This window comes from Pinus tabuliformis, chromosome Q, assembly GCF_031772625.1.
Source record: "Pinus tabuliformis cultivar Carrire ecotype Pingquan chromosome Q, CPIR1, whole genome shotgun sequence".
NCBI lineage: Eukaryota > Viridiplantae > Streptophyta > Pinopsida > Pinales > Pinaceae > Pinus > Pinus tabuliformis.
In genome coordinates this window covers 923,696,148-923,707,745 of record NC_142296.1, presented here as the reverse complement: position 1 = coordinate 923,707,745, position 11,598 = coordinate 923,696,148, and the positions used below count along the sequence as shown (strand labels likewise).

At 35.1% G+C, this 11,598-nt stretch overlaps 1 pseudogene; it reads right to left on the bottom strand.

Annotated features, from left to right (window-relative positions):
* Positions 1-571: 571 nt before the first annotated feature.
* On the bottom strand, positions 572-10,227 carry LOC149222481 (malate dehydrogenase 1, mitochondrial pseudogene; annotated as a pseudogene).
* Positions 10,228-11,598: the final 1,371 nt, after the last annotated feature.

Genomic DNA, 11,598 nt, shown 5'->3' with positions numbered 1-11,598 from the left:
ATAGACATTGTAAATAGACTCACCCCTTGATAACCCTACACTTTTATTATCTGTGCAGATCTCTTCAACAGGGGCCATGTTTGTATTCTCCCTGCAAAATACAAGACCTACATATAAATTCTTTAACAAATGAAGATCCTCCTAACGCACACTAAAACCTGATAAAATTTTTAATAGTGTTGCACCATGATCCCAATTTGATACAATCCCTTTGACTTTTTTTAATTTACGGCAAATTGAATACTTGTCGACTCCACTGAATTGTCATTGTACCTCACCCAGTTTAACATAAAAAGTGACTCTTATTTCTCGTTTCAAAAAACTCAAAGGTTGAATTCGATGGGTTTCCTCCCAACTTTATTAAGACCACATAAATTTCCATTTCTTGGAAGCAGACATGGGATGGAATACTGCGCAATGTTCAACAAAAACTACACAAACTAGCTCTAGCATATTTAAACTCTAACTACCCCAATAGGGTGCCTACTAAACCAATATGACAAAATGGTAGTATCTTAGCTTCCTTCAATGTAAATATCAAACACTAAAGTACCATAAGGAGAGTCCTGACTCAGTTTTCGGTAGCAAACTTCACTCCTTTCTCAATAGAAGACTTGAGTTCTAGTTTCATTGCTTCCAAACCCTGTTGTTCAAAAGCAGAGATGGGGCCCAACCCCAGAACCTCCTCGATGCCACTTTTACCCAGTCTCACCTTCGAGGCAAAGAAAGGATATTCAATAATGTTTGATTGAACATATGTACATTCGACAATATCTGGCACTCCATTCAACCCTTTAAACATGCATCAGCAAATATTGCTCTAGCATAAGCCATAGATGATGTTGTATAACCTTTTCCAGCTTTTGCTTTAATTCAGTGCCTCCATCTTGAGTACACTTTGTTAGAGCTTTGAGATCCTCATCCAAAATATTAATATTTGGTTTTGGAGTAGCCTGTGAAAAGAGAGGATGAATAGTGACACCAAAATGTCCTCGTACAATAGGGACATTCACTTCTTCCATAGGGACACCTGCTTTGGCAGCATAGAAAGTCTTTGCTCCAACAACATCAAGCATGGTGACACCAAAGAGTTTTTTTCATTATAGGTTCCAGCCTTCTTGAAAGCCTTAGCAGTAATGGGTACATTTGAATTAACAGGATTGTTGATAATGTTTACTAATGCTTCAGGGAAATATTTTGCAATGGCTATACACAGGGATTTGACAATGCCAACATTAATATTGAAAAGATCATCATGTGTCAAGCCAAAGACATTGAGTGCAATACAAGTAAAATTAAGTAATTGTCCAATTGTTGCACCATTGACTAGGATGGAACTAATAAGAATCAATTTGTTCACACCAATACTTTAACATGCATCAACTAGATTCGCCATACCAAAATTATCAACCTTCCATGGAGCCAGAAAATCCAAAGAAGGGTGGAACCTTGTTGCACAGATGATAGCTTCAGCATTTCCTATTGCTTCACTCAGTTTAGAAACACCCTCTGTCACATTTTCCTTGACAAATTGAATTTTGGTGTCATTAGTGGGGAAATTGTTCTTGGCACTGTCCACATCACACACACCAACCCTGACATTGAATCCTTTGGATAAGAGTTGGGTTACAATCCGTTTTCCAGTGTTTCCTATGGCACCTGCAACGAATATTTTTTTAGTCGTCCTCTGCTCATTTGGTTCCCTTTGTCCATCCTTCTCCTCCTTGAGGTTTCAAAATGTGACATGGAAACATCGCAGGCGGGTGCTCACATGCGATGGGTGGGGAATGATATTATAAAATATGGTTAGATAAGAGGCACCTACCATGCTATTGTTTCTGCTTCATTTTCCTTTGCAACTCAAGTCCTTTGACAAAGTGACTGTGTGAGTAAAAGTGGTAGTTATCTGCAAACTTGGCATGAAAGACAACAAACTACACCGAGTAGCTTTGTATTTTACTCCGCCATGAAGTAATGTTCGTCCATAATAATATGTTTTTGTGCCAAGAGAGAAAGTAAATAAAATTGAGGCCTGTGCTAGAATTAGTAATTTAACTTCAGTTCGTATATAGAAATTGCTTTGTTATTTTCATTTTGATTTTCCAATTTTAGAAAAATTACTTTAATTAAGTGTATTTCCAGTATTACAAGGGGCATCAATCATGACCTGTTTTTTTTCCAGTTAAGGAATAGATTCCTGAAAGCCGAAAGCAAGCATGCGAGCAGGTTGGGTGCTCCAGTCCCAAGTGCTTAAAGAACAAGAGTTTGTTGTGATTTGTTTTGTATAGTTTTTCTTTTTACCATTAATAAAGAAAACAAATGTGATTTGAATATAAATTCTCACCAGTCTTTAGTGAGTTATGTGTTTGTAGATCTAACATGTTTACAATGGCAGTTTTGGAAGTTATTTTTTCCTAGCTATTTAGTGTTTTATCTCGTCGATTTGCTCATCCTGAATTGAAAATTTCAACAATCTTTTACCTCTTGAAGAGAGGGGTAACAATATGTACACATTCACTTATAGAAGAAAGAGTGGGTGTACATGTGGACCTACACTTCTCAGAAGAAAAGGAGATGACAATAGATTTTATAGTTATATAACCAATTTGAAAACCTACAAAATAATAGTCATATCCCACTACATATGTTTACTCACTATTGTTTAATAAGCCAAATCATTGACAAATTTTATCCTTGTTGCTCAATCTTTTAGACATATATGATCCCTTTGTTTGTAAAACAAAGACTATGTAGACAAAACTATTTACTCTGAAGCATTGTTAATAAGAATGTAATAATCTAATGCATTCTCAACCAGATTCATGTAAAATTAATATTAAATTGCAATTAAATAACCAAGGTTCATGAAACTTATTCTCCACAAAAATAAGTAATTTTTGGATGAAGGAATGCATTTATAGTGAAGACTACTAACTTTGAGACATTATCAATCAGAATCATGTAACAAATCCTAACAATGTGATTAATCTGAAAGACTTGCTTCTACATTATGGATCACAAACGTCTTAGATCTAACAATATGAGGCATTGTCAACCAGTTATGTAACCTTAATATTAAATTGCAATTAAATAACCAAAGTTAATGAAAAAAAATCTCCACAAAAATAAGTAAAGGCATGCATTTATAATGGGGATAGATGGTAATTAGAGGGATGAAGATATGCATTTACAGTGGGATGTGATAGATGGTGAAGAAGTGGATTTGTACATTTTGAATGGAATGGGAATGGGAATGAAGGTATGCATTTATAGTGGGGATAAATGGGATCTGCCCATTTAAAATGGAATGGGATGGTGCAGACGTTTTGATGTAGGAGCATTCAACTCAGAAATTTCATTGTATTTTAGTAGACATAGGGGGTCTTGTGTTTTCAAGGAAGTTGGTTTCCTGAGTATTAAATTAATGTAATTATTAAGGTTTTGAGTGATTTTAATGAGAGAAACTAGAATAGGGATTAATTAAGTATTGTGAGGCATATTTGTAAATGTTCTCAAATGTAGGAGAACATGAGTGATGATGAGTGATTAGTGAGGATTGAGAGATTTTGAAATATTGTAAATCCTAGATTAGGAATTGGTTTCATGATTTTGGGGATTAAAGAGAATCCTTAGGATTTAGTTAAGTTGTTGAGATCCTCAAGGGATCATTGAGAGATTTTAGGACTTAATGAGCAGATTAAGGATCTGAACCAAGAAATGGGTTACAAAACCTTTTGTATAAATGTAAGCCTAAAAGGCATAGAAGAGGGTTAGCTAACTAAGAGTTAGTTCAAGAGTTAGTTAGCTAGTGAGTTAGATAGGGTTTGATTGTAAGCCTACGGGCAGGAAAGGAAAAGGCCACTAATTAGAAAATCAGGCCAGAGAGAGAGATTCATTATGTAAAGAATTATTTATAAAGACAGAGAATTCGATTCATGAGTTGTGTGATGTGTATTGATTAATGGAATTGTAGATTGTGTGTGAATTAGAGTAATTCTGCATAGTATATGTATGCAGGTGGAATTAAAGTAGATTGCAGAGGTGGAGAATGAAGGATAGTGGTCTGATCGTTTGAATTCGATTGAAGTATCAAAGCTGAAGTTCAAATTTGATAGCGCTTAAAAGTACGTAGAAGTAAGTTCAGGAGGAAGTTGCGTTGAAGAACAACCCAAGACTAGAAAACCTAAACCACAGAAGAACATAGGAAGGATAGATGCACAAAGAGTCACATAGGCGGGTCAGACGAATAAACCAGAACACTGAGGAATTTCATAAAGGCGAAGAATGTAGTAGCAAAGCACAATCATTGGATCAATCAGATCAATGAACAAGAGTGAGGGAGATAGATGGCTAGGATTAAGTCGCACAAAATAAAGTCAAGAAATGAAGAGATCAAATGAAGCCACGTGTTAATGGATGCGGGGTAGTATTCACAAGGGGTAAGCGGTATCTCGCGCGCCCTAAAGGTTGTAAATGGTATTTCTAATTTCTATGCGATTAACCTGAGGGGTTGACACGTAACACATGATGGAAAGAGAAAACCACTTTTCTCGCGCGCTCTCGATCTGATATCGATCGTGCATGATTTCACACGAGATTGCGGGATAACCGTTGGATTGAGTGGGATTGATCAACGGTGGAGATCGGCCAAGCTAGTTGGCGAGCGGGTGATGTGATAGGAGATTGATGGTGGAGACCTAATGCGCTAAAGAGAGCATCGATATATGTGCAAAGGGTTATGGAATTTCAGAAAGGTAAGGTTAAGTGTGGTTTATGAAATATTTGTATTATATGAGAATTATAATAGAAATAAGTGGGATTAATGACTATGGGTTAAGTTGAGTTTTAACCAAAGTCTAAAGACCATGGTATGGTTGATAAGCGCGAGATTAAAATCAGAGTTGAAGCTTATATGATATTTTGTTACCGCGGGTAATAAAATCAACTGAAGGGTTGAGTTATAAGGACTAAGAGAGAACCAAATATATTTCCGCTTAAAGAATTAACTTTTGATAAAGTAAGTTTCCATAAGATGTTATGTTTCCGCTTAAGCATTTAATTAAGAGAATTAAACCTTGATTTGTGAAGGTTTTACTAAGGGCAAGAATAATTAAAATTCCTGGGACGTGTATACGACATGCAATTTTATGTGCATATTGTGGGTATGTGCAGCTTAGGCTGCATCATTATGGTATATGCGATTTGGGCTGGTGTCACGTTTGCATGTGTGGAATTCATAATAATCCAATAACCCTTAAAACAACTTATTGTCCAAAATTAAGCCTAACCATTTAATATAAAAATCTAACAAAACCTAAGCACTTATTTACCCAAAACCGAGTCTAAACCATTTTTATAAAGTTTCAACAAAACTTGGAACACTTATTGCCCTCGGTTATTTAATTAAAATCCTATCAAGTTTTGCATCAGGGACAAGATAAAACTCTGCAATAAAGGAAACTTATTTACCAAAATTGCTTCTGACTAATTTTAAACATGAGAGTTGAAGACGGTGTTGAGCAAGAGTTTTAATGAATATTTTGACTAAGGAGTACTAGAAAAGGTATAAAAAGACTCGGTTCTGTGATTAAAGTAACTTACACATCTACAATTAATTTTGATACATTTCAAATATTTTGTAACCAGTCTCAAACGAATATGACAACATATATATGAGAATAAGTTAGACAATTCTTCAAATCATCATTTAATAAGTTAACAGAGAAATGGCATTGTAATGAAGCTCTTCCTCTATGGAACTAGATTCCATATTCACATATTCATCACCCTTCCACATCCCAGTCAATTGGGGGAAAGCAATAAAAACATTAACAATCAAAATTCCCAAGCCAATTCATATTTTGCCCCTGCCCGGGCAACTTAAGAGAACCATATGGCAAACATAATTGCAAAAACAATTATGATATCTTTACGGATAAACCCTAAGGAGAAATCAGTTTCTACAAAACTATATGTATAGTCCATGGATACAATGAAATTCCGCATCCCAATGAACCAGGGGAAAATAACAAAAACCCTTAATGTAAAATTGCCAAGTCTTGTTTTGCCCTGCCCTGCTTAGGGCCACTTAAGGGAACCATCTGGCAAAAATAACTGGAAGAAACAAAACCCTTACAAGGAAAAATCATTTTTCAAGCTCCAAGAGTTTCTTATCGATTGGAAAATAAACAAAGGAATTTCCTATTGCTTCATTCAGTTTAGCAACACCCTCTGTCACATTTGTTTTGACAAATTGAATTTTGGTGTCATTAGTGGGGAAATTGTTCTTGGCATTGTCCACATCACGCACACCAGCCTTGACATTGAATCCTTTGAATAAGAGTTGGATTACAATCGATTTGCCGGTGTTTCTTGTGGCACCAACAACAAATATTGTTTTAGTCATCCTCTTCTCATCTGGTTCCCCTTGTCCATCCTTCTCTTCCTTGAGGCTGCAAAATGTGACATGGCAACGTTGTAGGCGTGTTCTCACAGGTGATGTGTGGGGAATGATATTGTGAAATATGGTTGGATAATAGGCACCTGCCATGTTGTTGTTTCTGCTTCGTTTTCCCCCTCAAGTCAAGTCATTTCATTTGACCAAATGACTCTGTGAGTAAAAGTGGTGGTTATCCACACACACTTGGCATGAAAGACAACAAAACTACGCCCAATAGCTCTGTATTTTTCTCCACCATGAAGTAATGTCTGACCATAATAATGTGTCTTTGTACCAAGAGAGAAAGTAAAGAAAATTGAGGCTTGTGCTCGAGTATTGACGCGACCAACATCACCTGCAACTCCAAGTGTGCCAATAATATCATTGAGAGTGAGATTAGAGACTAGACGGTTAAGCTTCATTAACAGAGCAAGAAGCTGCCAGATTCCTCCCGCTGCACCGAGTACGACCACCTTTCGAGGCGGGGAGTTAATGCCTGCAGTTAAGTTACATTGAGTTAACAGCGAGCTGGAAAGGAACAAAAAGGACGGAGAAGGGAAGGTCACATGTCGAATTTTAATTAGTGAGAATGACAAAAATAAAGCTTTGTGATTGGCTGGGGTGAACAGTGTGTGCTCACCCCAAGCCCACAAATAAAACGCCTATTGGCGTAATTATAGTGTTTAATATGAACATTAAAATATTTTATTTATCACTGAGAGTGAAATATTTTTTCTTTTTGATACCATATGTCAACCTTGTGTTAACCACAAAATGAATTACACAATAACAATTTTAATTAAAACTAACCAAATATGTATATTTACTTTTGTTTTTCCTATATCTCTTTTTTTTTTTAGTAAATATTTTTATTTTATTTTTATTTTAAAAGGGACATATATACCATCATATGTATGTGTTGATGCTTTGAAGGATATATAGAATAAAATGTGGAGAAATCACCCAATTTCCCCTTGTAGACTTAGAATAAATAATTTTTAATTCAACATAAAAAATTATTTTATTCGGATAAATAATTATTTAAATAATTAATTTTTGTACTTTCATACTTAATATCGTTATCAATCAAATCAACTTGAATAAAACAAATTAAACTATATAAGATAAGTCAACTTATCTTACAATATTGCACATAGAAAGAGTATCCAAAATCATTCCAAAGACCATGATTGAAAGATAACAATGGCTTAGTATTTTTATTTAAAATGATGAATACGAGTACCATGCAGCTAAAAACAAAACATAAAACCACCTTCACGTCTTCAGTCCTTTAAAATTAGGCTTGACAATAATGTACAAGTGTTTTTTTTTCTCTAAATTTTCTAATCCCTTTTCCTAATTACAAAATTCTATAAATAAATCAAGAACTAACATAAAATAGAGAATTTCTCCTTATCTCTCTAATAAAAAAATAGGCAAAATAAGAGTCACATAGGCGAGTTAGACGAATAAACCAGAACACTGAGGAATTTCATAAAGGCGAAGAATGTAGTAGCAAAGCACAATCATTGGATCAATCAGATCAACGAACGAGAGTGAGGGAGATAGATGGCTAGGATTAATTTGCACAAAATAAAGTCAAGAAATGAAGAGATCAAATGAAGCCACGTGTTAATGGATGCGGGGTAGTATTCGCAAGGGGTAAGCGGTATCTCGTGCGCCTTAAAGGTTGTAAATGGTATTTCTAATTTCTACGCGATTAACCTGAGGGGTTGACACGTAACACACGATGGAAAGAGAAAACCACTTTTCTCGCGCGCTCTCAGTCTGATATCGATCGTGCATGATTTCACACGAGATTGCGCGATAACCATTGGATCGAGCGGGATTGATCAACGGTGGAGATCAGCCAAGCTAGTTGGCGAGCGGGTGATGCGATAGCCATCGGATTAAGGAATGAGATTGATGGTGGAGACCTAATGCGCTAAAGAGAGCATCGATATATGTGCAAAGGGTTATGGAATGGCAGAAAGGTAAGGTTAAGTGTGGTTTATGAAATATTTCTATTATATGAGAATTATAATAGAAATAAGCGGGATTAATGATTATGGGTTAAGTTGAGTTTTAACCAAAGTCTAAAGACCATGGTATGGTTGATAAGCGCGGGATTAAAATCAGAGTCGAAGCTTATATGATATTTTGTTACCGCGGGTAATAAAATCAACTGAAGGGTTGAGTTATAAGGACTAAGAGAGAACCGAATATATTTCCGCTTAAAGAATTAACTTTTGATAAAGTAAGTTTCCATCAGATGTTATGTTTCCGCTTAAGCATTTAATTAAGAGAATTAAACCTTGATTTGTGAAGGTTTTACTAAGGGCAGGAATAGTTAAAATTCCTGGGACGTGTATACGACATGCAATTTTATATGCATGTTGTGGTTATATGTGGCTTAGGCTACATCATTATGGTATATGCGGTTTAGGCTAGTGTCACGTTTGCATGTGTGGAATTCATAATAATCCAATAACCCTTAACAAACTTATTGTCCAAAATTAAGCCTAACCATTTAATAAAAAATCTAACAAAACCTAAGCACTTATTTACCCAAAACCGAGTCTAAACCATTTTTATAAAGTTTCAACAAAACTTGGAACACTTATTGCCCTCGGTTATTTAATTAAAATCCTATCAAGTTTTGCATCAGGGACAAGATAAAACTCTGCAATAAAGGAAACTTATTTACCAAAATTGCTTCTGACTAATTTTAAACATGAGAGTTGAAGACAGTGTTGAGCAAGAGTTTTAATGAATATTTTGACTAAGGAGTACTCCACAAGGTATAAAAAGACTCGGTTCTGTGATTAAAGTAACTTACACATCTACAATTAATTTTGATACATTTCAAATATTCAGTAACCAATCTCAAACAAATATGACAACATATATATGAGAATAAGTTAGACAATTCTTCAATTCATCATTTAATAAGTTAACAGAGAAATGGCATTGTAATGAAGCTCTTCCTCTATGGAACTAGATTCCATATTCACATATTCATCACCCTTCCACATCCCAGTGAATTGGGGGAAAGCAATAAAAGCATTAACAATCAAAATTCCCAAGCCAATTCATATTTTGCCCCTACCCGGGCAACTTAAGAGAACCATATGGCAAACATAATTGCAAAAACAATTATGATATCTTTACGGATAAACCCTAAGGAGAAATCAGTTTCTACAAAACTATATATATAGTCCATGGATACAATGAAATTTCACATCCCAATGAACCAGGGGAAAATAGCAAAAACCCTTAACATAAAATTGCCAAGTCTTGTTTTGCCCTGCCCTGCCTAGGGTCACTTAAGGGAACCATCTGGCAAAAATAACTGGAAGAAACAAAACCCTTACAAGGCAAAATCAGTTTTCAGGCTCCAAGAGTTTCTTACCGATTGAAAAAGAAACAAAGGAATTTCCTATTGCTTCATTCAGTTTAGCAACACCCTCTGTCACATTTGCTTTGACAAATTGAATTTTGGTGTCATTAATGGGGAAATTGTTCTTGGCATTGTCCACATCATGCACACCAGCCTTGACATTGAATCCTTTGGATAAGAGTTGGATTACAATCGATTTGCCAGTGTTTCTTCTGGCACCAACAACAAATATTGTTTTAGTCATCCTCTTCTCATCTGGTTCCCTTTGTCCATCCTTCTCCTCCTTGAGGCTGCAAAATGTGACATGGCAACGTTGTAGGCGTGTTCTCACAGGTGATGTGTGGGGAATGATATTGTGAAATATGGTTGGATAATAGGCACCTGCCATGTTGTTGTTTCTGCTTCGTTTTCCCCCTCAAGTCAAGTCATTTCATTTGACCAAATGACTTTGTGAGTAAAAGTGGTGGTTATCCACACACACTTGGCATGAAAGACAACAAAACTACGCCCAATAGCTTTGTATTTTTCTCCACCATGAAGTAATGTCTGACCATAATAATGTTTCTTTGTATCAAGAGAGAAAGTAAAGAAAATTGAGGCTTGTGCTGGAGTATTAACGCAACCAACATCACCTGCAACTCCAAGTGTGCCAATAATATCATAGAGAGTGAGATTAGAGACTAGAGGGTTAAGCTTCATCAACAGAACAAGACGCTGCCAGATTCCTCCGGCTGCATCGAGTACAACCACCTTTCGAGGCGGGGAGTTAACGCTCGTGGTTAAGTTACATTGAGTTAACAGCGAGCTGGAAAGGAACAAAAAGGACGGAGAAGGGAAGGTCACGTATCGAATTTTAAGTAGTGAGAATGACAAAAATAAAGCTTTGTGATTGGCTAGGGTGAACTGTGTGTGCTCACCCCAAGCCCACAAATAAAACGCCTATTGGCGTAATTATAGTGTTTAGTATGAACATTAAAATATTTTATTTATCACTGAGAGTGAAATATTTTTTCTTTTTAATCCCATATGTCAACCTTGTGTTAACCACAAAAGGAATTACACAATATCAATTTTAATTAAAACTAACCAAATATGTATATTTACTTTTGTTTTTCCTATATCTCTTTTTTTTTAGTGAATATTTTTATTTTGTTTTTATTTTAAAAGGGACATATATGCCATCATATGTATGTGTTGATGCTTTGAAGGATATATAGAATAAAATGTGGAGAAATCACCCAATTTCCCTTGTAGACTTAAAATAAATAATTTTTAATTCAACATAAGAAATTATTTTATTCGGATAAATAATTATTTAATTAATTAATTTTTGTACTTTCATACTTAATATCGTTATCAATCAAATCAATTTAATCTAATCACAATACAAGAATCAAAAAAAAATCTAAACAATATATAAAATAAGTATAAGATAATTCAACTTATCTGTCAATATTGCACATAGAAAGAGTATCCAAAATCATTCCAAACACCATGATTCCAAGATAGCAATGGCTTCGTATTTTTATTTAAAATGATGAATACGAGTACCATGCAGCTAAAAACAAAACATAAAACCACCTTCACGTCTTCAGTCCTTTAAAATTAGGCTTGACAATAATGTACAAGTGTTTTTTTTTTCTCCAAATTTTCTAATCCCTTTTCCTAATTACAAAATTCTATAAATAAATCAAGAACTAACATAAAATAGAGAATTTCTCCTATCTCGCTAATAAAAAAATACGCAAAATAAGATATT